The following is a 26,773-nucleotide window of genomic DNA, read 5'->3' as shown; positions in this document are numbered from 1 at the left end:
TAAAAGACAGCTGGATCCTCTCCTGCATTCCGTCTGTTGTAACATCGAATGTCATGGAACTTCAGGAAACCCTGCTCTGCACTAGTGACAGAGTAAGAGCAAAACACAGGTAACATCTCAGTGCTGTAATGAAAACAGTTTGCATTTCCAACTGATAAGGACTTAGAAAACCCTAGGTGTCTCTGAGTCATACCTCGAGAACCACTGCTCTAGTAACTTCTATTTAAAAAAATTTTTTTAATGTTTATTTATTTTTGAGAGAGAGAGAGAGAGAGAGAGAGAGAGATAGAATGCAAATGGCGGAGGGGCAGAGAGAGACGGAGACACAGAATCTGAGGCAGGTTCCAGGCTCTGAGCTGTCAGCACAGAGCCGGATGCAGGACTCGAACTCACCAATTGTGAGATCATGACCTGAACCGAAGTCTGACACTTAACTGACTGAGCTTAACCCTTCTAAGTAACTTCTTGAAAAATGGTAAAAGTAAAATTTCTGAAGACTTGCAAGTTTACCAAGTTATTTTCCTGCTTGGCCTTGATTGAGTATTTAGGTAAATATAAAATTCTAGGTTGCTGCTTTTTGCCTCAAGGGTCATTGGCATGTTTGGTGACATTCCACACGGCCCATTATTTGTCGCTCGAAGCTTTTAGGATTCTCTCCTTGTTTCTAGTTGTCATTGAGCTTGTAGGTTCTTTCCATCTTCAAAGTTGTGTCTTCTTTCTGTGAAATTTTCTTGCATTAATAACTTGATCTCTTGGTCAGAGTCTCCAACCTTCTTGCATTTTCTCTATTTTCTATTTCTTGCTGTTGTTATTATTTTACTTTCTGTGAGATTTCCTCAGTGTTATATTCCAGCTCCTCTGTTTTCACTTTAGGTATTGTATTCTTTAATTTCCAGGACTACTATTACTTAAATTAATTACCTTAATTAATTTTTCCCCCCTGCTGTCTGCCTTATGTCTTTATCAGAGCTCCTTTGGTAAAAATACTGTTTGTAGAGGCTCTCCTCAAATGGGTGGTGATCCCTGACTGCCCGCTTTCAGAGGGGATATTAAACCACTGGACGGCAGGGCGGTGGGTCTCACTGGGGGTGATGAGCAAAGAACTGAGCTGTTTCACTGGGAGATCTGCACCTGTCAGCGTCGGTGGACCTTCTCTCTTGACTGGTAGGAGAGAATCCTCCCACGTCTCCCCCGGAGGGTACAAACCTGTCTGCCAGCATCCTGAGAGAAAAGCAGAGAATGAAACTTCCCCCTGGAATCTTGGTTTTCACCCCCACCTTCAGCCACATTTGCCTTTGTGGACCAGAGCCTCCGTCTTTCAAGCTGTCCCCAGAGTCAACAGCCTGCCTTCTGCCAGAGGTGGGGAGGGGAAGTCATGTGACTCTATGAACTGGGGCCGGGGGAGTGGGGGGAGTTGATGTTGTCTGCCCCAGACTTGTCATCATTTTTCCTGTTTCCAGTCCCAATTTCTGCCTTCTCAGGGTCCTGTAGCTTTTTGTCTTGCCCTCTACAAGCCCTTGGGTTTCAGCTTCCTCTACTTTGCTGTCAGCTACCATTCCTTTCACGATTCCAGTCTTCCAAAATGCTGTTGACACGCCTGAGATCTCATCTCTCTTGGTGTACGTGAGAGTGTGAACTTTAAAAGAATTCCCTTCCAGAAAGGGGAACACATACGTGTGTGTTCCATCTACTGCATTTACCTGGAAGTCAGCTGCAAGTCTATTCATGCTGTAAAAATGATATAAATAAATCTGTTCATAGACTTCATCGTTTTTCCCATGGACCTTTGTCCTTATACTTCAATCAGAATCCTTATTAACTGTATCTTAGACCTCCAGCATTTTTTCTGGCCATAATCTGTTGACAAAATTTTGAATGACTACATAACAAAAATCAAAGTCCTTCGTTACATCTTTCATGAAGTACAAAACAGTTGATAAATTTGTCTCTCACTTTATGGAATTTATATTTTCCACAGTAAGGTATAAGATGGATTTTCTGGAAAGTTTAATAATCTCTGAGGACATGGAAGAAGAGATTCAAGGTATGAGTCATAGGCTAGGAGTCACATGGACGGTTAAGACATTAAGTATTGCAGCTTAGAGGGTTTGTGGAAAAGCAGAGAGGCATGTTGCTTTGTAGACAAAAAAAAAAAAAAACAGAGGAAAGGAAAGGTTAAATAACTTGGCAAAAAAATCATACTTTTGCGTTGATGGGGCTTGGATTTAAAACCTTTGTTTTCAAATATATAGTTTTCTGCCTTTTTTTCTTGACCCAGATAAACATTCTGCTTCTATGCCTACTTGAGGAGCCCCAGTGGGAAGGCCCTAGCAGGTTTCAACATAATTTATTGCACATACCTGGCCAAGATACAAAAATTCCAGGCCTTTAACCAAGAATTGCTTACGTTTCTTAAATAGCTACTGTAAGTCATCCGAGAGAAGTCATTTTTCATCACGGGCACACAGTTCTACTGTAAAACAGATGACCATTTTTGTGAGTACTTTTTCTAAAATCCTGAACTGACCAATTAGTACATAAATGCATGTAGCTCTTAAATCTATCTTTACAGGAGTGAATAGAGCCCTCTATATCTCAGCAGGTTAAGTCTGGAATTAAACTTGAGCTAATCCTCTTGAGACCAGGTCTGTGCAGAATATATTATTTATGGTTTTCTTCCCTTGGCCTTCCCTATGCTGCCTTTTAAAGAATTCATACGAGGAGTTTCAGGATGAGAGGGACTATAGAAATGCACAGTAGCTATCAGTCCTAGAAAAAAAAAAATATGGATCCGTTTCTGAGTGCCCTACCTTGGATCAACCAGATGTCATGCCTTTTGGTGTTCAGATTTCCTTGATTCTTACAACTTTTCCTACTGATTTCATACCTTTTATCTCTCTCATAAAAATTAGTTAAAGCCTATTTTACTTAATATTCTTCCTATAGTTTCTTGTGTTTTCTCTCAACCTACATTTCGTATTTAGAAAATAATGCTCATTTCGTACCTTTTTCTCCTGCTGCCCGAGTAGCTCCAAAATCCCCTGTTCCTCCAATAATCCTTCTTTATCTACCACCTCTCTGTGGAAAAGTTAAACTTCTCTTTATTTTATTAGTGCGTGACTAATAAATCTTCCCTAGAGCAGGATTGCTCCCGTTGTTTTTGTCATTTTTCACAATAAAGTCTTAGAAGGCATCACATACTTCATTTAAATCTGTTTTTAAGGCTTCTGTTGGATCTGAACAAATGGTTCTAGTTCTGCTTCAGAGGTAGGAGTTCCCACCGGCATGCTCAGTTTTGCTCGTAGAGTGGGACTCAATGTTGAGTCACCCAGCCACCAGTCTGACTTTAAGGGGGCATTTCGGTCCTGGTGGTTGGGTTCCTCTATTGTTCCCAAGTCTTAATTCCTCTTCCCTGTGCCTGAATCCTGATATTTGTAACTGTCCTTAAAATCCTTGTTTTTAAGGGGCTCCTGGGTGGCTCAAACGGTTAAGCGACTGACTTCTGGCTCAGGTCATGATCTCATGGTTCGTGGGTTCAAGACCTGCATCGGGTTCTGTGCTGATAGCTCAGAGCCTGGAGCCTGCTTCAGATTCTCTGTCTCCCTCTCTCTGCCCCTCCCCCACTTGCACTCTGTCTCTCTCTCTCTCTCTGTCAAAAATAGGTAACATTAAAAAACAATCCTTGTCCTTAAAATCCATTCTGTCTCAAGTGCTCTAAGACATATTCCTGGCATTCTCCCCTAATCCTTATCTATCCAATGGTGATTTCTGTCTAGTACCCCAGTGTCCTCCCAGACTGACACCCTGCCATGTTTTCTGCCAGGTCACCTCCTAGGAATGGAGCTGGGTGCCTGGGTCCTGACTCCAGCTCCCCCTCAGGATGAATGCCCCTGTACCCTTCCCACACATCCAATTCTGATGCTGCACATGCTGGGAGCTCCATTATTCTGTTGAAAATATTTCTTTCTGTAGCTTGAAATTTTGTTAAAAACGTTGCTATATCTCTTGAATCCTGCACATAGCTCAGAAAAGGAAGGAGAGGTAGAAATGAACGTGGAAAGGAAGAAAATGAACCTTTATTGTGTACCTTTTTTTGGACCCTTTGGCACCACGGGCACGTGCCATTAATGAACTCTTTTGTTCCCATAAGAATTCTGTGAAATAGCTTTGTTTCCATCTTACAGGTAAAAGAAAAATAAATAAATAAAAAAGAAAGAAAAGAAAAGAAAAGAAAAGGAAAAAAAAAGCCCCAAATGAGGAATTTGACTCAGCAGTGAGTGAGAGCCTCAACCTGGAATCAAACCTGGGTCTTTGGCTTCTGAATCTCTGTGATGTTTCAGCACGCCGGGCTGCACCCTGCCAGTATGACCAATTCAGGTTTTATATTCTGTGCGTCCCTGCTTCTCTGTTCTAAGTTATTCGATGCTCGCTGTTAAATTAAAGCGAATGAAAACAATGTGGAAAATGTGATTACAAGTGACAAAATGGAAAGCCTGTCTCATTATTTCATGGTCACAGCCAGAGCTGAAGGTTCTGGTGATGACGGCATGAAATAAACACATTAGTTGCTCAGCATGAATGCTCGAGAGAGTATTTTCATTATGGTATGGGTTTCTAAATTATTTCCCTTGGACCCATTAAGGAAGCTACAAATCATGAAACATAATTAATGGAACCCACAAAACTCTCAAAGAAGAGCAAAAACTCTGATGACTGACATTTGTTTTAAATAAAAGGAAGTGTCTGTAATTGCAAAGCCCGAATTAAAATGCCATCAGCCGCATTAATAGAAATCAGTCCTGTTCTTCATTTTCACTAATGTTAGTGTTTATTTATTCACTGACTAACGAAGAGCTTAAGGAAGTTAACTGGGGAGGGAGTATCTAAATGAGAGTCTACGGCAAGTCTCATGGAACGTCCTCCAGCAAAGGCAATAAATGCCCTTTGGACCTAAGCTGATTGAAACAGTAAGACAGACTGTCTTGCTTCCATTCTCTGGTGTCTGCTGTGGGTCCTGCCATTCCTGAGTCTTTCCAGAGCAGACAATGGGTGAGATAAAGTTGGGATTTTTTCACATTACATCAAAATCACTTGCAATTCATCCGAGTTTTAAGGAGAAAACAACTTAATTTAGTGGGAGAAAAATGAAAAACAATTTTTTAATGTACCTAGTGTGTGTGGTGGGGGAGGGGCACTGTTTAGTTACAATTATATGGTAGGGCGCCTGGGTGGCTCAGTCCTTCACGCATCTGACTTGGGCTCAGGTCATGATCTCATGGTTTGTGAGTTTGAGCCCGCATTGGGTGAGACCTGCTCCTCTCTCTCTCTCTCTCTCTCAAAACAAAGAAAATAATTATTGGTAGATTAAAGTTTGTGTTTGTTTTTATACGAAACAGGCACACCTGAGATCATCTGAAAATTCAAAGAATTCCTAAAATGTGGATCGTATATATATATATGATGGCTTTTGCAATCTAGCACATGGTAGATACCTCAACATTTTTTGAATGAATGAAACCACATGGGTCAGAGGACATTCTTAACAGTTGACTTAACTTTGTAATTAGGTTTGTGTTCATGCCAGGTTGTCTCAGACCACTGAGGGAGTTTCCGAATCGAACGTGAATCCACAGTGACCTCAGGATAGGCTCTGGCCTGAGGCTGGGTGTATCCTGGTCTCTTCCAGATGATTCGGCCAAGGGGTTGGATAGGGCCCTCTTGGGATAATTTCTGCCTGCTCTTAATTCCAGTGATAAACTTCAACAAGGGCAGTGGAAATGAAAGCATGAAGGATGAGGTATAAAGACCTTTTCACGGGGACATTCTGGTAAATGTTAGAATTTCTTTATGGGACAGAAGCGGACTAGGGAAAACTAGGAACAGTCCATCTAGGGACAATGTAAAAACAAGTTCTTCTGTCTTGGAAAAAATAAAAGAGGCAATTTATATAAAAGCAGCGAACAAAGAGCCTGGAACATGGAACAGACATTTAATAAATACTAGTTCCTTTCATTTCCCTTCTTGACAAAGTAGGCTTAGAACATCTCTTTTGGTAGTATTGTGGATGTGTGTGCGTGCGTGCGTGTGTGTGTGTGTGTGTGTGTGTGTGTTTGGAGGAGGATGCTAGGTAAGGAGGGAATGAAATAACTGTATTCCCAAAATATGCATATGCGATAGGAGAATATATTGAGTATATACTTGGTGCCATTCTCACAATCCCTTCTAACCTCTACTGGGAGATTAACTAGGCAAAGCACACACACCTCTTCACTAGAAAAATTCATAAGGAAAGATATGATTCAGGCTTTGAGTGTCACAATAGACATCTGAAGACCCTGGCAGAGATAAGAGCTTTGGGGGAAAAGACGGGAGAGGGTTGAATTGAAAGAGCCTGGATCTTCTAAATGTCAAGAGTAGGATGTTGTCCTAAATATCCCGTGGTGTTGCAGAAATGATGGTAGGTCAGGATAATTAAGTAAAGATTCCTCATCGTGGGGGACTGAGGAGCACTTGAGACAAAAGTCAAGAGGAAGAGAAGCTGGTGGGCATCTCTCACCAAAGGACAGCTTCAGGAGCTGAGCAGAGGCGGGTGATGGCTGATGAGAGCCTCCTGTACGTGCAGAGATCTGAACACAGACCTGGGAATTGAGATGTGATATAAATCTTGTGTCACCAAGATATGGAAGCAGCAGACCATCCCAGTGCTCCCAGATCCATGGGCCATAGGAAGGCACAAATGCCAGTGAGTGCAGAGGGCTGGTTGACCTGAAAGTGTCCCACGGTTGGGAGGAGAATGTGCTAAGAATTGGTACCTAAGCTTGTCACGTGGGACTGCCTTTCCTCAGCACATGCTTCCCCTGGCACATGGCCACGACTAACCTTCAAACACACCACTCCCGGCACTCACTATGGACAATCCATGATGCTGGATTATCTTCCAGCATTTCGAATTAACTTCAAGGAAAAGAAGCCTAAGGGGAAAAATCCTTAACTGACTGGGTGGAATGGGGTGAAGAAATAGAAACTCCATTTAGTTATTAAAAAATAAAGACTATGTTTCTTACACACTTGAGTGTGCACAGTTTAAAAAAAAAAAAAAATATATATATATATATGCGCAAATGCATAAAAGCTGGGTGGCCCCAGTGGGGCACGTTTGAGAACAGAGGAGAAAATTAGAATTTTGTTTCCTCTGGAAAAGTTAAGAGGGCACTGAGATACTTTGGAGGGCTCCTGCACCATCTCAAACCAAAAACGTTTGAAAAATACTAAGTAGGTTAAATTATACATGGCGCCATTTTTAAGACAGAATATTTCTTACAGTCTCAGAGGCTGTGTTCTGACTAACATATTTCAGATAGCTCTGTTTAGCATTTCTCATAAAGACAAAATAAGCATGAGTGTCATACAATTCTTCTACTGAATCTGCCTCCTCATATTTGACCTGAAACTATCTTTCTTATTCTTTGTATCAGAAACAGTTTCCCCTATGGTTTCCCAGCTTGTTTTTATTACTAGGGTCGAAACTGCTGCCGTTTTAGGCAGGAAGCCCACCTTGGGTGGGGTTTCAGAACAGAAAGGGTCCGGCAGGAGACCTCAGGGCAACAAGAGTTTCATGTGATAGAAGTGAAACACGCCCTAACCACAAACTAAAATAAAGGAAAACCACACTAGAAGATTAATATCTCTTGAAGGCCATGGGATTTCATCCAGTTAAATATTTATTCTTTTCTTTCCTATGCATTGATTTCTTCCTTTTCATGCTAGTACAAATTTCTTTCTTGCCCTTGATGTAACAATTTGAGCAAAAATAAATCACTCTCAACCTGTTGGATGATTTCTCCAGAGGTGGTATATGTTGGGGCGAACAGCCCTGGATTAAGAGAGGGATCAAGGTTATGCACTCAATGTCACCACTTAGGAGATTTTGGGGCAAATTCCTCTGTGTATTCGTCTGCTCTGGCTGTCATAACAAAACACCATAGACTGGGTGGCTTAAAAAAACAGAAATTAGTTTTCTCAAGTTTGGAAGCCTGGAAGTCTGAGGTGAGGGTGCCAATAGGGTTGGATTCCACTGAGAGCTTTCTTCGGGCTTGTAGAGGCCACCTTCTTGCCATACGCTCACAGGACGGAGAGGGAGAAAGATCTCCCTCTCTCTTCCTGTACTCATAAGGCCACCAATCTTATCAGGTTAGGACCCTACCCTTATGACCTCATTTAACCATAATTACCTCCTAAAAACCCTATCTTCAAATACAGTCACACTGGGAATTAAAGCTTCAATACAGGAATTTGAGGGGGGGCGGGTATATAATTCAGTCGATAGGACCCCGTATCTTAGTTTCTTAATCTAAAATAAGCTCGAAAGGTAAAAGAGCAAATGAAACCATTAAGATATATGAAAGTTCTTTGCAAATGATCAAATCCTCTGCAAATGGAAGATATCAATTAATAAAAACAATAACATTGAAGAAAAACACCATCAGTAGAAAGGCTAATGTATTTCTGACTTCTGAGTTGCATACGAACATTTGAAAAATCCCTTAACCATGTATGTACCTCAGTCCAGGCAAATTGGAACAGCAATGTCCTGAAATAGACTATCTAAATGAATGTGTAATCATTTGAACCGATAATGAAATATTTGTTCTTGTCTAAGCAATTAACTTCAGGATACCTAATAATTGCCTCTTACATCCCTTCTAAGTTGCATCCCACGTGCGAATATCGAATCACTATCCTAATAGCGTTTAAATATCACTCATCACCCTAGTCAACATATCTACATCTGAAAACCTTCTGCAGAGGCCTCCACTTGCATTAAGTGTCTGATTTCTGTAAATAATACCAAAAAGTTAAGGCTTTGCCATTTTAATCTCCTTAACTATTATTTATTATTTTTGAATACCGGCAATATAACCAGGGCCGTGTAAAATAAGAGAAAAATATTACCCCAGCATGTAATCAGAAGAGCAAACGATTCAAATAGGTTTGAAGGATGGTTGTAAGACTTGGTAGCTTTCCTTCTTTAGGGTGTTGGCTATTTTTAAACCTGTTTCACCATGGTGCCTTTAGCAACTATTACTGTGATCACACAGGGCACATGCTACTTTTGAAAAGCTATATTCAGACTGACTTCCTGTTTCTGTGTTAGTCAGTATGGTAACAGGGGACAGACATTTTTCTCAAAGAAAGGGTCTCCCCTTCCATTGGAACCCACGGGAACAGCTCCTCCACAGGCATAGGACATCCTGAAGTCTCATTCTATAGAGATGACTGACCATATTTACAACAACAATAATAATAAACAATAAAAGACAGTAGTTTTTAAGCTGAAGTTCATGAACGGCTTTATGGGATCTGTAAATTCCATGTAAGGTGGATTTCAATGGTCTCTCAAAAGGTCTATGCTTAAAAATGTTGGGGGTGCCTGAGTGGCTTAGTTGGTTAAGTGTCCGACTCCTGATTTCAGCTAAAGTCATGATCTCATGATTCATCAGATCGAGCCCCCTGTTGGACTCTACTGGCTTCAGCATGGAGCCTGCTGCAGATTCTCTCTCTCTCTCTCTCTCTCTCTCTCTCTCTGCCCCTCCTTTGCTCATGACCTCTCTCTCAAAATAAATAAATAAACATTTAAAAAATGAATAATGAAAAGGTTTGAAGTCACAGAAATAAATATCAGTTAATTGCATGCTTTTTAAGTTAAGAAGTCAAGAACACAGTTAAGAAGTGCGTGCTTCTTATCCAGATGGCTAACAGACACATGAAAAGATGCTCAACATCACTCATCATCAGGGAAATGCAAATCAAAACCACAATGAGATATCACCTCACACCTGTCAGAGTGGCTAACATTAACAACTTGGGAAACAACAGATGTTGACGAGGATGTGGAGAAAGAGGATCTTTCTGGCACCGCTGGTGGGAACGCAAACTGGTGCAGCCACTCTGGAAAACAGTATGGAGGTTCCTCAAAGAATTAAACATAGAACTATCCTATGACCCAGCAATTGCACTACTAGGTATTTATCCAAATGATACAAAATTGCTGATTCAAAGGGGCCCAGGCACCCCAATGTTTATAGCAGCACTATCAATAATAGCCAAATTATGGAACGAGCCCAAATGTCTACTGACTGATGAATGGATGAAGAAGATGTGGTTTATATATACAATGGAATACTACTCGGCAGTGAAAAAGAATGAAATCTTGCCAGTTCCAACAATGTGGATGGAAGTGGTGGGTATTAGCCTAAGTGAAATTAGTCAGAGAAAGACAGCTATCCAATGACTTCACTCACATGTGGAACTTGAGAAACTCAATTGGTGAATATAGGGGAAGGGAAGGAAAAATAAGATAAAAACAGAGAGGGAAGCAAACCATAAGAGACTCTTAAATACAGAGAACAAACTGAGGGTTGCTGGAGGGAGGTGGGTGGGGGAGGGGTTAAATGGGTGGCAGGCATTAAGGAGGACACTTTTTGGGATGAGCACTCCTATGTGAGAGATGAATCGTTGCGTTCTACTCCTGAAGCCAAGACTGTACTGTATGGTAACTAACTTGAATTCAAAGAAAAAAAAAGTGCATACCTCTTTCCCATAGGACTTTCTTTAATATATTGTTAATGGTAATATTAAAAAAGAAAACTATAGCATACTCTCATGATGGGTAAGGCACTATGCTTAATGCCACGGAGAACACAAATATAAACAAAGCCTGCAGCCCCTACATCCTCCAGAGTCATACAATCTTACAGAAGAGTAAAGAAATTTATAAAAACAGGGTGCCTGGGTGGCTCAGTCAGTCAGGCGTTTGACTTCGGTTTAGGTCATGATCTCACATTCATGGGTTCATGTCCCGCATCGGGTTCTGTGCTGACAGCTCAGAGTCTGGAGCCTGTTTCAGATTCTGTCTCCCACGCTCTCTGCCCCTCCCCCACTCATGCTCTTTCTGTCTCTCAAAAACCAATAAATTAAAAAAAATTATTTCAGAATGTATGAAAAAAACAGTAAAACAAGGCAGACTGTGATAAAGGCCATAGAGTAGGCATAAAAGAATTCTTAAGGAACCTGTCAAAGACATTAACACTCCCTGGAAGAAGTTGTATTTGGACGGGGCTTTGAAAAGTAAATAGAATTTCACCAGGTATAATTTGGGGAAGAACATTCTTAGCAGGAGGAGGAGCTTCAGTAAATGTGGGGAAGGGAAAGCATGAGGTGTGTTCAGACCGCTGATCTGGGGGGCAGTGGGAAATAGCATGGCCAATTCTTGGGTATTTTGGGTCAGGGAGTGTGTCAAAACGTCATTTAGGTGGGAGAAAAGTAAATGAAAAATCCGTAGCAATAGTCCAGCTCAAAAAGGAATGATGCCTGAAGTCAGACATTATCCTTGGGAAAGGAAAACGGAGTGAGGATGCATGTTGTATGCAGGTTCCAGCATTGAATATGTAAGAGAATCATGAGGCAGAGACGGGAACCAGAAATAGGTGATGCTTAACATATTAGAGGCTATTGCGTTGGGAGTGTAGTTTTTATGGAGTTGAATTTGTCCCCGTAGGTACAGAATGGTCAGTGTTTTGATAATTCACCCCTCTCTGTAACATCAATAGACTGTTCATGAACCCTTTCACTGTAGGTGTGATGGAATTCTCTTGCTGCTTAGAAAGAAGACACTGGTATTAATGATCTCCTATTGGACTTGAGAAGATATATACGCACTAAAACACAAGGTGAAGTTTAGTTCTTCAGCAGAAGTCAGTGACGGTCACCAAAATGGGTGAGGAGGAAGAAGAGGAGGGTTCAGGCAATTATAATGCTTAAAATCACTGGTTCATGGTGACCCAGCAAAGCCTTGAGAGGCGGGTTTGTTGGGATCTCCAAGATTGGAAGCCGGTGATCTTGTTGAGGGAGTCTGTGTGAGAGAGGAGAGAGAGAGGAGGAAGGTCCTTTGGTGGATATACCTCAGAGAGGAGGAAGGAAGTTTCGAGGCAATGAAAGCAGCCTGAGAAGATAACAGGAAGGTAGAAGGGAACTGGGAGAGAGTCACATCATGGAAGCAAAGGTGCAAGAAGGAAATGGTGGTCATTGGGGTGTGCAATATTGAGAGAAACTGAGAAACACGTGGTCCAAGGAGAGGCCATCGGATTTGACATTGGCACTTTGCTCAAGACCTCAAGGAAAACAGTTTTAATAGAGTGGTGGCTGGAAGAGACACTTAAGGGAAGTGGGGAGGGACCCCCACCGAGGATGTGGAAAAGGGAGCACTGCACACACCTAGGGGAGGTGTCGTGGCAACTGCACGCTTGAGACGGTCAAAGGGAAAGGGCAGCAGAGACTCTGAGAGCAAGAAAGGGAAGGAGAGAGAGGACTGTGGAGAGACAGCAGAGCGGAAGAAATAAAACTGAAGAGAGAGTGGGAGAGGAGGACAATAAAAATGTAGAGAAATTCTTACACATGGGGATAAAGGTCCATAATATCATGATTACTTACATTTATCTTCATGTGAAATTTGTCCTGTTGTAGAAAGTAGGTTTAGCGTCAGAAACGTAAAGGAATGCAAAGAATCAGAAGAGCCACTAAATACGCCATCGCACGGACAGCCATTCCCAAGGACTGGGGAGTATTCACTGAGCTTTCGGGAGTATAGATTTGCAGTGTCTCCAACTATTCCAGTCTCTGGATCTCCTCTGTCACTACTCAGCAGCCAGGGAGCCGGGGTGCTAACAGACAGAGGGAGTGCCTCCCTGGTCGGGGATGAAAACTGGGTGGGGTGGGTGTGCTGGCAGAAAATCAAGCGGCATGAGGTCTGCTGGGTCTGCCTGGAACAGAGAGGAACGTGAAGCCAGAATGCACTGATTATTTCATGTGGATTGGTCCCGTGTCTTTTTTTTTTTTATATATATAATTTTTTTTGTTTTTACATTTAAATATAAAAATACTATTCTGCTTTGTGTTATAAACGGAGGACACCAAGCAGTAAGAACTTTTTCTTCTAAGGTAGGTCAATCCATCCTTCTGCTGAGCTTGTCTTCAGGTGAGGGCATATAGCCCCAGGTAAGGGAAGTGCTGTACCAGGAGGAGAGGGGCATTTTCCTGCCTGGTTCTCTCCTAAATCTCACTTTTAATAGAAAGCTGGTTATAACTTTATAACAAAGTGGAACTTCCCACCAAGAGAGGAAATCCTAACCTAACCCCAGAGTAAGTAACCCTCCCCCCACCCCAGCACTCAGCTACCTCGAAGAAAAAGCCCTCCCCCTCCCTTCACAAATACTATGCTCTGTCCGGATAGCTACACCTATTGGACAAACACACCTGATTAAATGGAAACAGTGGTTATGTCTCCCCACCCCCTCCCCACTAATGTACTAGACAGTTTCAGTGACAGGGAAAAAAGAGGGGGGATGTAAAAAGATTAAGAACTTGACCCCTCTTATCCTGGTCAAAGAAAGCAAGAGATGTTAACTGGGCATGAGGAATAAAAAAAGACCTTGATATTCTGCCCTTTGAGTTATAGCTATTAGGACAGTCAAGAGAGGGGCAAACACAGAGGCAGGATGGAGAATTAGGAGGGGTTTGATGGCTGCAAGTCTAGTCCACTTAGTTTTTGTACTGGAAGGGTTCATCGCCAGTTTCGTTGAGAAGACACGTGCGGATGAGGGCTTCTGTCACCGAAAAGGGGTCACAGTTGGCAGAGGGGCAACGGTCTTCAAAGTAACCCTTGTTCTCCTGGCCGACAGTCTGGGGAATGCGGATGCTAGCACCTGGGTTGGCCACACCAGCAGAAGAGTCGTTGATGTTGGAGGTTTCGTGGAATCCGGTTAGGCGCCGGGCATTATCCAGGCCCCCTTTGGGGTCGTAGGCTCGGATGTGGTACTGGTGCTGCTTGCTCAGTTTCTCGATGGACTCCTCAATGTACTTCAGACCATTCTCCTCTTGCATGGCCTTGGTGCTGAAGTTGGTGTGGCAGCCGGCACCATTCCAATTCCCAGGAATGGGCTTAGGATCGAAGGTTGCTATCACTCCAAAGTCTTCACATACACGATGCAAGATGAAACGGGCCACCCAGAGATGATCTCCCATGTCGATTCCTTTGGTCCCGTGTCTTAAGCTTGACTGTAAACTTCTGCAGGTGGTGTCGTACAGGGGTTAACGGCACATGTTTTGGGGACACCTGGGTGGCTCAGTTGGTTAAGCGTCTCTTGATTTCAGCTCAGGTCACGATCTTGCAGTTCCTGTGTTTGAGCCCTGCGTCGGGCTCTGCACTGACCGTGTAGAGCCCGCTTGGGGTTCTCTCTCTCTCTCTCTCTCTCTCTCTGCCCCCCACCAAATAAATTTAAAAACTTAAAAAAAAGAGCACATGTTTTGGGGTGAGGACAGAGCTGGCTGAGAATTGTAAAACCCTGAGGGAGACTTGTAAAATGCTGGCCTTTGGAACGTCCAACCCTGCCCCCAGAAGGTGGCATTTTTGGATACTCATGAGTAAGAACCGATGATCAAAACACATTTGCTTCTTGTCTGCTGCTCTGGAAAAAATCAGTCTGACAACATTCCAAAGAAAATAAATATAATAGTAATAAGACTTCTATTAATGTACTTGAGAAGCATATGTTATAAAACTGAGGAAGCATCTTTACTGTTACTGTTGAAAGTCTAACTGAATGTAGATATGTATTTGCCCCTTCATAATAAAGCATTCAACTTGAATTCATAGGAATTAAAACTTTTTCGTGTTTCGATTAGTGCCATAGCAGAATTGCTGTGTCTTTCCAATATTAATTACCAAGCATATTAAAGAGAAAAAAATGCCACCTCCTTAAAAACCCACGTTGCAGTCTGAATGACTCTATAATACATATTTTTAATTGGAAAATACATAGCTTCTCTTTGCTCAAGGAACTGTACTCATAATTTGTGTTGTGCTGTTTTGTACCCTAAAGCTAAAAATTAATAGGGAAAAAATTGAGAGCAAAGAGGTTAATGTCTAGTTTATTGAGGGAATGGCTTATTCCTTTCATGAGAATAATTGACATCAAAGGCCACCAATCTCAACATTAAATAGCAAAGAAATAAAACAGTGACCCCAAAACAAAACTAATTCTTCTTGCCCCAAACTCAAATACCTGTGATCAGTCTGAAAAAAAACAAAGGGCTCATCAATATCTTATCTCAGAAGTATAAAATAATTAACTTTTCTTCATCTGAAAACATTTTTACTTTTTTATGTTTATTTTGAGAGAGAGAGAGAGAAAGAGAGAGAGAGAGAGTGTGTGTGTGTGCGTGTGTGCGCGCATGCAAGTGGACAGTCAGCACAGAGCCTGATGCGGGCTCGAACTCACGAACTTCGAGATCATGACTTGAGCCGAAATCAAGAGTCAGATGCTCAACCGACTGAGCCACCCAGGTGCCCTTTATTTATTTTCTTTTTAAAAATACTGTTATGGTGGTATGTTTGCATATAATAAAATGCAAATAAAATGCATTGGAAGCATATCATTTGATAAGTTTTGGAAAATGCAGGTACCTGTGATCACCACCACAATCTTGGTACAGAATATTTCCATCACACCAAAATGTCCCTGGTCTAACTGCAGCTAATTCCCCACCGACCCCCTGCCCAGAACAAGCTCTGTTCTGCTATCTGATAGACTGTTGGTTTTGCCTGCTCTAGAATTTCACATAAAGGGAATCATACAGAACGTATTCTTTTTTCTGGCTTCTCTCACTAAGTATAATATTATTGCATTTATCAGTAATTCATTTCTTTTTTTTTTTATTGCTAAGTAGTGTTCCATTGTATAGTTATATCAAAATTTGTTTACCCCTTAATCTGTTCAGAGGATACTTGAGCTATTTCCAGATTGGGACTATTACGAATCAACTGCGCTGAACATTTGAATCCAACTGTTTCAGGGCACACATGTTTTCTTTACTCATGGGTAAATTCCTGAGTGAAATTAACAGTACCATTGTTACATTCCACCAAAATAGAAAGTTCCAGTGGTTCTACATTTTTGCTAATGTCACTAATGATGTCTTCTTTGTGTTGTGATTTTTTTTTTTTTTTTTTTTTTTTTTTTTTTTTTTTTTTTTACTTTGAGTTCACAGGAGTTCTTTGAGATCCAAGTTTTGGGGAAGGGATTCTAGAGAGAGGATTTGTGTTTTCTTTTTCTAGTTGAATCAGACTGCTTATCCAATATCCTTGCATCAGAAATCTCCAGATGCTCCAGTTTTTGTTCTTCTGAGGCTGTTCACACTTCCCTGATTTTCTAAGCTGTGACGGAAGTTCTACTCTGTGGACCCACGTCCCTGTTCATTCCTACTCACAATTACCAGAGGCACTGAGTGAGTTTTTACCTCTTACAACTAGGTGAACCTAAGGAAATCTCCTGAATTGTAAGTGGGTGTGGAATACAGGTGCCAGGAAAAAAATCTAGAGGTTCATCCTTAATCTGACACATGACCTTGGAGCGTCCACGTCCACCTTTATTTGGAAGAAACAGGTCCTTCTTCCAGGGCCCACGCAAGTATACTGTGGAGTTACTTTGTTGCAAACCCAGAAAACCCTGCTATGCACCAGCCTGGCAGCTTGGCGTCAGGCTCCACACGGCTGATCCTGGAGCCAATCAGACGCGAAGTCAGAGAAAGAGGGATGGGGGAGTTGCGTTGGAAATTCCACATGCAGGATCAGTGATGCAAATGCAGCAATATCCAGCTTGCAGTGCCAGTTTCTGGTTGTGTGAAATTTAGGGAAATGTCTTTTTCCACCGTACTGAAGAAACACGGCTTTTGTGTTCAGTGTCTGCCAATAGGGTGTGTGAGTCCCAGCACTTGGTGCTGTTGACTCTTGGCTGTGTCTCAGCTCACAGGGTAAAAACAGGTACACCCTTTTCCAATTTCTAGTGCTTATTTATTTACCTGGTAACATCGTGGGCTTTGGGGATAGTTGGCTCATTGATTAATCACTGCCTTAAGCAACTAATTTTTTTTCCTAGTTCAAAGGTTTTTCACATTTGAAAGGTTGGGCCTGCATAGTAACTCATCAGATGTCAGTGGTTTACAAGTACGTTTTGTACTTGTAGGTTCATTGGCCTGGAGTTTAGAATTACAAATTTAGTCGCAACCATGCATTCCACGGTCTGGCTATCGGCAGGGAACACTGGGAAGTACGAGCCTCAGCAGGCACCAGTGCGTATCTGCAACGCATTTGCGTGTCTCTACAGAAGGAAGATGAATCAGAAAGAAATGAAAAATGGAGTTATAGGTAATATTTTCCCTCGCTGCTATGTTCTAAACATCTATACACAGTCATACTGTAGGATTACTTAGAGAGAACTGGGGATTTTTTTAACACACTATTTTGTTTAGAACAGCTGTAGTTCACAGCAAAATCGAACAGAAGGTAGAGCTTTCCCCTGACCCCACACATGCATAGCTTCTCCTACGGTCGACGTCCTAGCACCAGAGGGGTACATCTGTTACAACCCATGAATCTCCAGTGACACATCATTATCACCCGAAGTCCGTGGTTTACCTGAAGGTCACTCTTGGTGTAGTACCGTCTATTAGCCCGAACAAATGTATAAGATGTATCTATCGCTATGGTATTATATAGAGAGTATTTTTGCTGCCTTAAAAATCCTTTGTGCTCCGTCTATTCAACACCCCCGCCTCCCTAACCCCTGGCAACCACTGATCCTTTCGCCGTCTGCATAGTTTTGCCTTTTCTGGAATATCACACGGTATGTAGCCTTTTCAGATTGGCTTCCTTTACTTTGTAAAATGTTCCTCTATGTCTTTTCATGGCTCACTTCTTTTTAGTGCTGAATGATATTCCATTGTCTAGATGTACCACAGTTTAACTGGGGGGGAGTTTAGAAAAATGTTACTCTTTGGGGTATTTAGGAGGTAATCACATTTAGGAGGCAAACCACAGTTTAACTGGGGGATTTTTAAAAAGATGTTGCTCTTTGGGGGTGTTTAGGAGGTAAACACGTAATCAAGTGGTATTAAAGAGCCCCTTAAAGTGGAAACAGGAAATGAAAAACCCAAGATACTTGTGGGAATGGAAAAGAGATTGCATAACCGCAATCAATACATGTTTGAACTGAACATAAAGAGGGCTGTTTCCTGGAATAAAACTTGTGTGCAGGGAGTCAAAGCAACCTGGGCCACAATTAACCATATTAGTTGTCACTTTCCCTATCAGAAGATGATTGCCTTCCAGTCATTCGGTATCCTTACAACTAGTCTCATTAAATGGGTCAGCCAGTGGTTCAGGGGAAAACTTGGCAAGAGGTCAGAGAAAAGCTGTTTCTCTGTGCCTGGTCTGTAAATAAACACAGGTATCTCCCACTTATTGGAAGTTCAAGGTACTTGAACATCGCTTTTACAAAAGACCTACATTAGTGCCTATCTGCACTGACGAAAAGAAATCCAAAGAGGACTTTCACTTTTACCAAAAAAAAAAAAAAAAAAAAAAAAGCAAAGAATGAAAAGAGCATTGGGCATTTGTTTTGCGGTGGGTCATTACAGAGACAACATGTACTCTGAGCAGCAAGAGTGTTCCCACCAAGCTCCTTCCCCAGGAACTCAGCTCAACATCTTGGTACCAAGGCTTCATAGCTGTGAACTTTTGTCTGTGAGCACCTGTGATTTATCTTGACTTATTTTGTCCATCCGTTAGCTGGATGTGTCCTAAGATATCAGAGAAACCTAAAAGAGGTTATTACTGTGTGGTCTGGGAATGCTCAAGAATGCTCAAAAATGTTTCCATGTAAATTGATGGTCATTGCTTTGCTGTTTTACATCCTTTCAGATAAGGAAAGCTTTTGAAGGAACTTTCTACTTACAGATGGTGGGGACAACCTGTACTTATTTTTATAAAGCAGTTAGTGAAAAATTCACATTCTTTTTTTTTTAAATGTTTTTATTTATTTTTGAGACAGAGAGAGACAGAGCATGAGCAGGGGAGGGGCAGAGAGAGGGAGACACAGAATCTGAAACAGGCTCCAGGCTCTGAGCTGTCAGCGCAGAGCCCGACGTAGGGCTTGAACTCACAGACCGTGAGATCATGACCTGAGCTGAAGTCAGACGCTTAACTGAGCCACCCAAGCACTCCGAAAAATTCACATTCTAAGAGGCACTCTTAAATCAAGTCTTTCCACAAAGTTCTGAACATTTTCTACCCCAGCGAATCCTATTACCCCAGTATGTATTCTTCAGCCTTCTGCTGGTGAAGCTTTCCTTCTTGAATTGTTTCAAAAGCCCCAATAGTGTCTTAAGTGGGGTGGATAAAGAGAGTTTCTTTCAAGGCGAAACTCTGAGGACTGAGCGGGCTACGGGTTTTGGGCTCTACTTACTTTAAGAAGAGATGACCCACCCTTATGAGACGACTGGCAGTGTTGACATCCAACCAGAAGCTTTCATTTTTTTTTTATTTGGGGCCCGAGGATTAGCCTTTTTCTGGTTTCAGAAAGAAATATCACAAAGTAGCAGGCAGGCGCCATTTTCTATGACATCAAGCAACTCCACCCCCCCCCCCCAATTTGGTACATTTTTGTAATTTTTGTTCTTGAGATTATAGTAGTCCAGACATCCCGTTTTTATTTATCAATAATTGATTCATTAATTCAAGCAACACCTACTGAGCACCTACTATGTGTCAGATACTGTTCTAGGCACTAAGGATGCAACAGTGAACTAGAAAGAAAAGAGCTGTTTTCTCATGGACTTTATCTTCTAGACGGAGAAATAAGGTATTAGCAAGTAGACCAGTTAGATAGTTTTGAGGGTGGTAAGAGTCAGGAGGGAAATACAATAACTTAATAAACTGGAGAGTCGCCAGGGGTGGGGGTTGTTTCACCTAAGGTGGTCAGGGAAGGACTTCACAGCCCTGGACAACAACAACAAAGTCAATTTTTCTTTAAATAAGTGATTTAAGTTTCTAGGGAGAAACAGGGTACCACTGTGGATATATACACCAACCCCCAATTCTGGCCATCAGGGATTCTCCGGCTCTCTTACCCTAAAGCAAATCTTGCCAACCAGTAAGGCCCCCTGCATCCACAGGGACTTGACTGCTCCATTTTAAAAGAGTAGACCATCAAGTGTCTTAGAGATACTTAGGATATGTGGAAACATAAAATAAAGACCTCTCTCTACACTCCGAGAAGAAAAACAACCAAACAAACCCAGAAACAAATGATCCCAGAGGAAGTAGTGCTAAATGTAGGAAATAGGTACAAACTTCAAACAAACGGTGAACATGTGCTGAGCTCAGGGAAGGGCATTTTTGCAGCAGGCTCAGAAAACAACTGGTTTACAGAGGAGAAGAAACACGGAGGGCTCTGCAAGGTATGTCCTTAGAATAAAGAGAGCAAGATGGAATAGATAACAGAACTGAAACGTTGAAAAATCCTGGGAAATGATTAGAGCACAAAATACAAGGGAACAAGGTAAGGCTCTCAGACACTCCAGTGAACAACAACAACCAAGCACCCAATCTCCCTAAGACAGTTTTAATCCCAAACTGCAGTTAACTAAATGTGCTGTGACTTTTAGAATTGGTAGATATAAAGCAGGAGAATCCATTTGAACTAAATTTTAGGATTATGCTCCAAGTATCGGAGGGGTTATGGCATTACAATCTTGGAGAAAGAAGAATACTCATGGCACACCCGGGTCTCTGCGGAGGACAAGAATTACGTGATTACAAGAACGTAAACACCATCTATGGGTATTGACCTCTGCAATCAGCTTGCAAAGAAATCACGAAAGACGTAACCACCATAACTACACGAAAGAAAAGCTAGATGAAAGACTGACTACACGAAAGAAAAGCTTGACAGATGCCAAGGGTGAATGGGGGAGTGGGCAGCGAAGGGAAGAGGGAATCCACTGGTGTCACCAGCTCCCAAATGGGGAGCCAAGAGGACTGTGTGTCTGGATAAGATGCGGAGGTGTTAAGTCAGAAGTTACAGACACAAACCGAGAGCAGTGATCTAATTGTATTGGGAGGCCGAGGGCAGAGGCGGTAGGATGTGGTACAAGACACAATCATCCATCTATCACAGCAGGAAGTTACAGATAATCATTACAGATGATACGCCATGAAATGTCACATTAAGTGTACTATTTAGAGGGGCTCCTGGGTGGCTCAGTCTTTTAAGCCTCGGACTCTTGGTTTTGGCTCAGGTCCTGATCTCACGGCTTTGTGGGTTTGAGCCCCACGTTGGGCTCTGTGCTAACAGTGTGGAGCCTGCTTGGGATTCTCTCTCTCTCCCTCTCTCTCTGCCTCTCCTCCACTTGTGCTGTCTCGGTTACTCTTAAAATATATAAATAAACTTAAAAAAAAAGCATACTATTTAGAGATTCATGGGTAAGCACCAGAAGACTCATTTAAAAGTGGTGTCCTCTAGAAAAAGATATCACAGATGTGGATGGGTTGACCAAATAACTGGTCTTTTCCATTAGAAGCCTGTGGTGCTAAACAATTTATACACATAAAATTTGTATCCTGAGGAAATTTCTGAGCCACCTTTGCTCCCAGCCCATCAGGGGGCCCATAAATGCCTTCATCATCTGATGAGATGAGCCTATGAACCGTTCCAGCATAATGATACAAACTCTTCAATAATTTAGTTTGGGGAGGCAGGAGAGAAAGCCGCTGTTCATTGAGTAGGAGGGGAAAATCTCACCTTAATGTCTTCAGACTATCCTTTTCAGGGTATTTTTTTAGTGTAGTCAATACATATATATAACATAAAATTTGCCATCATAATCATTTTAAGTGTAGGCTGCAGTGGTATTCATTATGTAATGCAATTGTCACCACTGTCTAATTCCAAAATTCTGCCCTTCAACAGAAACTCTGTACCCAGTAAACAATAACTTGCCACCACCTTCCTCTGAGCCCCTGGTAATTTCCATCCTGCTTTCCATCTCTATGGATTTTCCCATTCTATGCACCTCATATAACAGGAATCAAACAATATCTGCCCTTTTGTATCCTGCTTATTTCACTAATCTTCAAACTACTTTTTCACAATTTTCTGAAATATTCTTAGGCCAATGGCAGGATGCGAAAGTCATGGGAAATGTGACGGCAAAGTATTTAGCTCCATATACAATCTTGATGGCACCAGAAAAAAAAAAAAAAGTATCTATCCATTGGGAACAATGGCTGCTGGGTTTTCCAGAATCCAGGACCAGTGACTGAACCCACACAGTCTCTTCCTGGGTCATTACAGCAGAGAAGCACATTTTGCTAGCGTGGGGAAGAAGGTCACATGACAGCTGCTGCCTTCTGAGCAGCACTGATGCAGGACTGTTCCCAGCAAATCAGAGCCGGCAGCCAGCTTCAATGCTCAGCCCGAGTCAACTGCTACTTCTGACGGCAGCTGAGAAGGGCCGGGTGGCTGCACGCATGGTTTAATAAGATGGGTCACCCAAATCTGACTTGACCACACAGGTGTCAGGGGCACCTATGCCCGCGAGGGACACTGTGTTTTTGCCAGTAGAATTGCTGCCTTTTTCTCTGTTCCCCAATACTGTTTTGTTCATGCTCCGCATTTTCCTTTCTGGAACTTCTCACATGTTGCAGTGTGTTTGCAAGGAACGTGTGTATCACATGCGCAGTGATGTTGAGTCACAACTCACCTGAAGAGATTAAACCGTCTCTTGTTATTTGTATTGATCTTCTATTGCCAGCTAAAATTAGTTGCAAGGGTATAGCAATTTGTAAGAAAAGTTGAGAAGGACTGATAACTGGCAGATTATTTCCCATGCTTTCTTGAATCGCCGTCACTCTTGACAGGTACCCTCGAATGCAGTTATGCAGGGGGCATGCTAAATTGTCAGCATTTCATTAAAAATAAACCTCTGGATATAACAGGGTGACTACTTACCATACCCGAAAGCACAGAGAATACCAATATAGTTGCAAGAGCGTCCCCAGGGAGTTCAAGAGCAAAGCATGAATTGATCCACCTTTTCAGCATCTGCAAAGACATAGCAGGGAGAATCTTGAGTTTCTCAGAGGTGACCGTTCCTGTGAGGGAATTATAGCTGTAATGTAGATGTCACAATGAGTTGGTGGGTGGGAGCTCTGATTTCACAAGCTACCAGACGTGAGGGATATACGAATGTGCGTGTGTGTGTGTGTGTGTGTGTGTTAGGGTGATGGGAGGAGAGCTTTTAGGAGAGCCGCTTTATTCTGCAAACTAGTGGGGTGTCACCTACAATGAGCCCATATAAAGAATTTTTCCGCAGGGCTGCTTCCAAGAGCATTCCCATTAAAGGGAACACTCCAGGCCAGAGATAGGGATGGATACTAAGCGCCTACAAAGCATGAAAGGAGAAGCGAGCTACAGGGTCTCAAAAAAGGGGCCGAATTTGCGCCAGACCTTGGGCTGTACTGGGCTGTTCGCTTTCAGGAAAGGAGGTGGCAGAGAGGGATGGACACATTAGAGATGAACACGCTAAAAATGGCTTGGCTGATGGACGGGGCACAGGACAGGACCAAGGTGGGGAGCGGGCTCGACAAGCGTGCCTGTGTGAAGGAGAATTCAGCCGTTATGCGTGTCTGAAGCATGATGCAAGGCATCGGTGTGGTGGCCGCTTAAGATCGCCGATTTATGGCTGGATGGAGAAGGCAAGCGAGGTCGTTCTTGGCAGGTGCTCATGCACCCTCAGAAAGCATGCATTCCCACTCTGTGTTTAAACACATTTATTCCTCTGTTCTAGTAAGAGTGAGCAAAACAGTTCAACCTGACCCTTATGTGCTGCTAGTCTCAGGAGACGTTGGTGCTGCCCCAAGGAGCAGGTGTAACCTGGGGGCAGAGCTCTCTTGGCCTTACAGGATCTGAAATGAAGGTGTGGTGATCACTTGATTTTCTTTGCTGTCTTCCATCCTCAAAGTTTGGGATCAGTGTCAACCACCTGCTTCCAGGCGCCTATTGTCTGGGTGGGTTTCGGGGGGATGACCATGTGATACACCTGCCCAGGCTGGCCTGACCTACTCCGGATCGGGCCAGTATTCCTGGGGGCACGCTGTGGCTTTTCTCTTCTCTTGGACGTCACAACCAACGGATCTGGACACGTGGCAGTGCCACCTTCAGATACATGCAGAACCTCGCCACTTTTCACCCACTTCGTGGCGAACACACGCGTCCTCCCCGCTGCCAGCCTGTCTTCTGCTTCTCCCCCACAGCCTCAGTCAACGCCTCTGCCCAGAGCCCTCCAGCGGCCCCCACCCCACTCACAGTGAAAGCCAAGTCCCTGATACGGTATGCAAGGAAGATCCCCCCAGAACATGACACCTCTGCTCCACTCCAGCCACACCGGCCTCTCCGCCCTTGCGCGGACACACTGACTTTGCTCTTGCCTCTGTGCCTTGCTCGCTCTGTCCCCACACTCTGGAGCCCTTGCTCCCCAATATCCACACAGCTCACTTCTTCACCTCGTTGCTCCCAGGCCCGGTTCCTTCTAGCCTTCCCCCGCCATCCCATCTAACACCTCCTCTTGCCCCCATCCTACCCTATCTTGTCTTCCCTGCCTTCTCATTCTCCGTTGCATTAATCACCATCTGCTATATACTTTATTTATCGTATTTATAGTCTATCACCCCTGATAGAATGCAAATGCACAGGGAGCAGGGATTTCGTCTGCTGCTATAGGCCTGGTGTCTAGAATAGCATCTGGCATAGAGCAGGTCTCAATACATATTTGCTGAGTGAATAAATGAATGAATGTCTCTCATTTTCTATTCCCAGAACCAGGACCTGGGCTTGTTGTAATGTGTGTCCCCGATTCAGACTCTGTCTGAGATCCTCATCTTAACAGTATGCCCTGCCCCCGGCCCTTGATGACTTGGGCTTGTTTTCTCTTGTCACTGTCCTTTCATGCTACCCAGCACTGCAATGTCTGGGGAGCTGGGGGCAGCCGTCTTCTCCCCACTGGGGCTCTCCGCGGCTGCCTGCTGGTCTGCCTGCCACAGTCACTTGCCAGCATCTGTTTTCAGGGCACCTCGTGTCCTCGCCTACTATCACTCCTCACCACAATTCCATGATGCCTGTAGGAAGTACAGCCTGTCTTCTGTCACCATGCTCTGCAAGGACCTGTCCTGCAGCCCCGAGGACCCACCATCACCTGTCAAAGTAACATGCCCAGTTTGGAGTACAACATATGGTCACAGTTTCTTTTCCTATCCACATTAAGTGACTGAGCCCCCGTCTTGCCTTTGATGAGAGATGTTTCTTTCACCTTGGGGATCCTTGTCCCATGATCACAAGAATCTCAGGGTCCTACTCAATCCTAAGATTTACATCAAGAAAGGAAACCCAGAAATCTATTCGGTCCACTGGGGAGTCCTGGGTTGTCGCCACCTGCCACATGGTGTCACTGTTGAAATATTGAAAGCCTGGAAGCTGGTGCTGCCCTTGTCTGCTTGCAGGAGGGCTGCTGAAGTAGTGAGGTGCCACCACTGATACAGGGAAATTCAGGAGCCTGGGTCCATCCAGTTATCCAGTGAACAAAGATGCTTCAGGAACAGGGCAATGTGGCTGCCCGCTCTGGGTGAAGGGCTGGAAGAGGAAGTCCAGCCCTCCCAGTTCCTCTGAGCTGCTGTCACTGTGCACCGATGTGGGCCTGGGCTCTGTGGGAGCTGGCTGGTTAATTCATGCATGTATCCACCCGGATGCAGACCTGTGCGTGATTTCCCGTAGGCCCGCATATCCACCCGGATGCAGACCTGTGCGCGCTACCCCCAGACCTATCAAAGGAGTGAGTTCCTAAGAAGTCTTAAGCGGACTCCTGTCCTGCCTGGGATCAGGCTCTTCCCTAAACCCCAAGTTCTGATCCTGAGAGTACAAGAAATCCTTCTCTTGCCTTGTGATCCAAACAGAGCCTGCCCCATGTTGTATCTCAGAAAGAATGACATTTCTTTTAAAGAAAAAGAAAATCATCTGATTATACATACAGTGAGACCCATGTTTTAGGTACTTGCCTCCCCCAGTTAGATGTGTATACTTTTAGCCTGCCTAAGACTTCCTGGTCTTTTGTTCCGCCACTATCATGAGATACAACAGAGCTTGACTTTGATGGAAAAAGAAACCCAAAGAGAGTAGAGAACTTTACAAGAAGGATGCTACAGGGAGAAAGACCAAGGAGACTCATTTCCTCACTAGCAGGAAAAATAATCCTGGTAATAGTTACCATCCATGGAGCGATGACTATGTGCCTGGCACTTTGGGCAACACTATCTCACTCAACCCTTATAACAATCCTAAAAGAGAAACATTATTAGCAGACAGGTAGAGAAGAGAAAGGTGAGATGTGGAGAAACAAAGTCCAAGCATAAAGCCAGAGATGATGCAGCAGGGTCAGGATTTAGATTTAAGTATTCCGGACTCTAAAGCTTGGATTCTTTCCAATGTACTACACTTCCTCGGTAGCAACTGAGTAACTGCTGAGTGTCTTGGCCCTTGACTGTTGAGGGTACACACGAGGGTACACACATGACTGATCACTCCCAGACTTGACTGCTACAGAAACCGTTCACCTACCACACAAAGTCGTCCCATCCTTTTGGTTCTAGGAGTGTCTGCTTAAGTCAGTATCTCCTTTTCCTTTTGAAATTCTGTTTCAACTCTTGTTTTTAGTGCCGAATGATAGTTTTCTGATCTGCTCCTTCTTCTCCTAGATGCAGGAAAGGAGGGAGCGCCCAGCTACCTGGACTTTTGGAGCCCGAAGACCCTCTGAGATACCTTGGAGCACA

The 26,773-nt window shown here is 43.3% G+C and overlaps 1 long non-coding RNA gene across 1 annotated transcript in view; it reads right to left on the bottom strand.

The window, feature by feature from the left end:
- Nucleotides 1–22,833: 22,833 nt before the first annotated feature.
- LOC122200113 overlaps nt 22,834–26,773 on the bottom strand; it is a 13,065-nt gene continuing 9,125 nt past the window's right edge. Inside the window, exon 3 of the long non-coding RNA XR_006193723.1 lies at nt 22,834–22,997. This is a non-coding gene — a long non-coding RNA (uncharacterized LOC122200113). The remainder of the gene's footprint in view (nt 22,998–26,773) is intronic.

The sequence above is a fragment of the Panthera leo genome, chromosome D1 (assembly GCF_018350215.1).
Source record: "Panthera leo isolate Ple1 chromosome D1, P.leo_Ple1_pat1.1, whole genome shotgun sequence".
NCBI lineage: Eukaryota > Metazoa > Chordata > Mammalia > Carnivora > Felidae > Panthera > Panthera leo.
The sequence above is the reverse complement of the archived record's forward strand: the minus strand, read 5'-3'. Positions and strand labels throughout refer to the sequence as shown.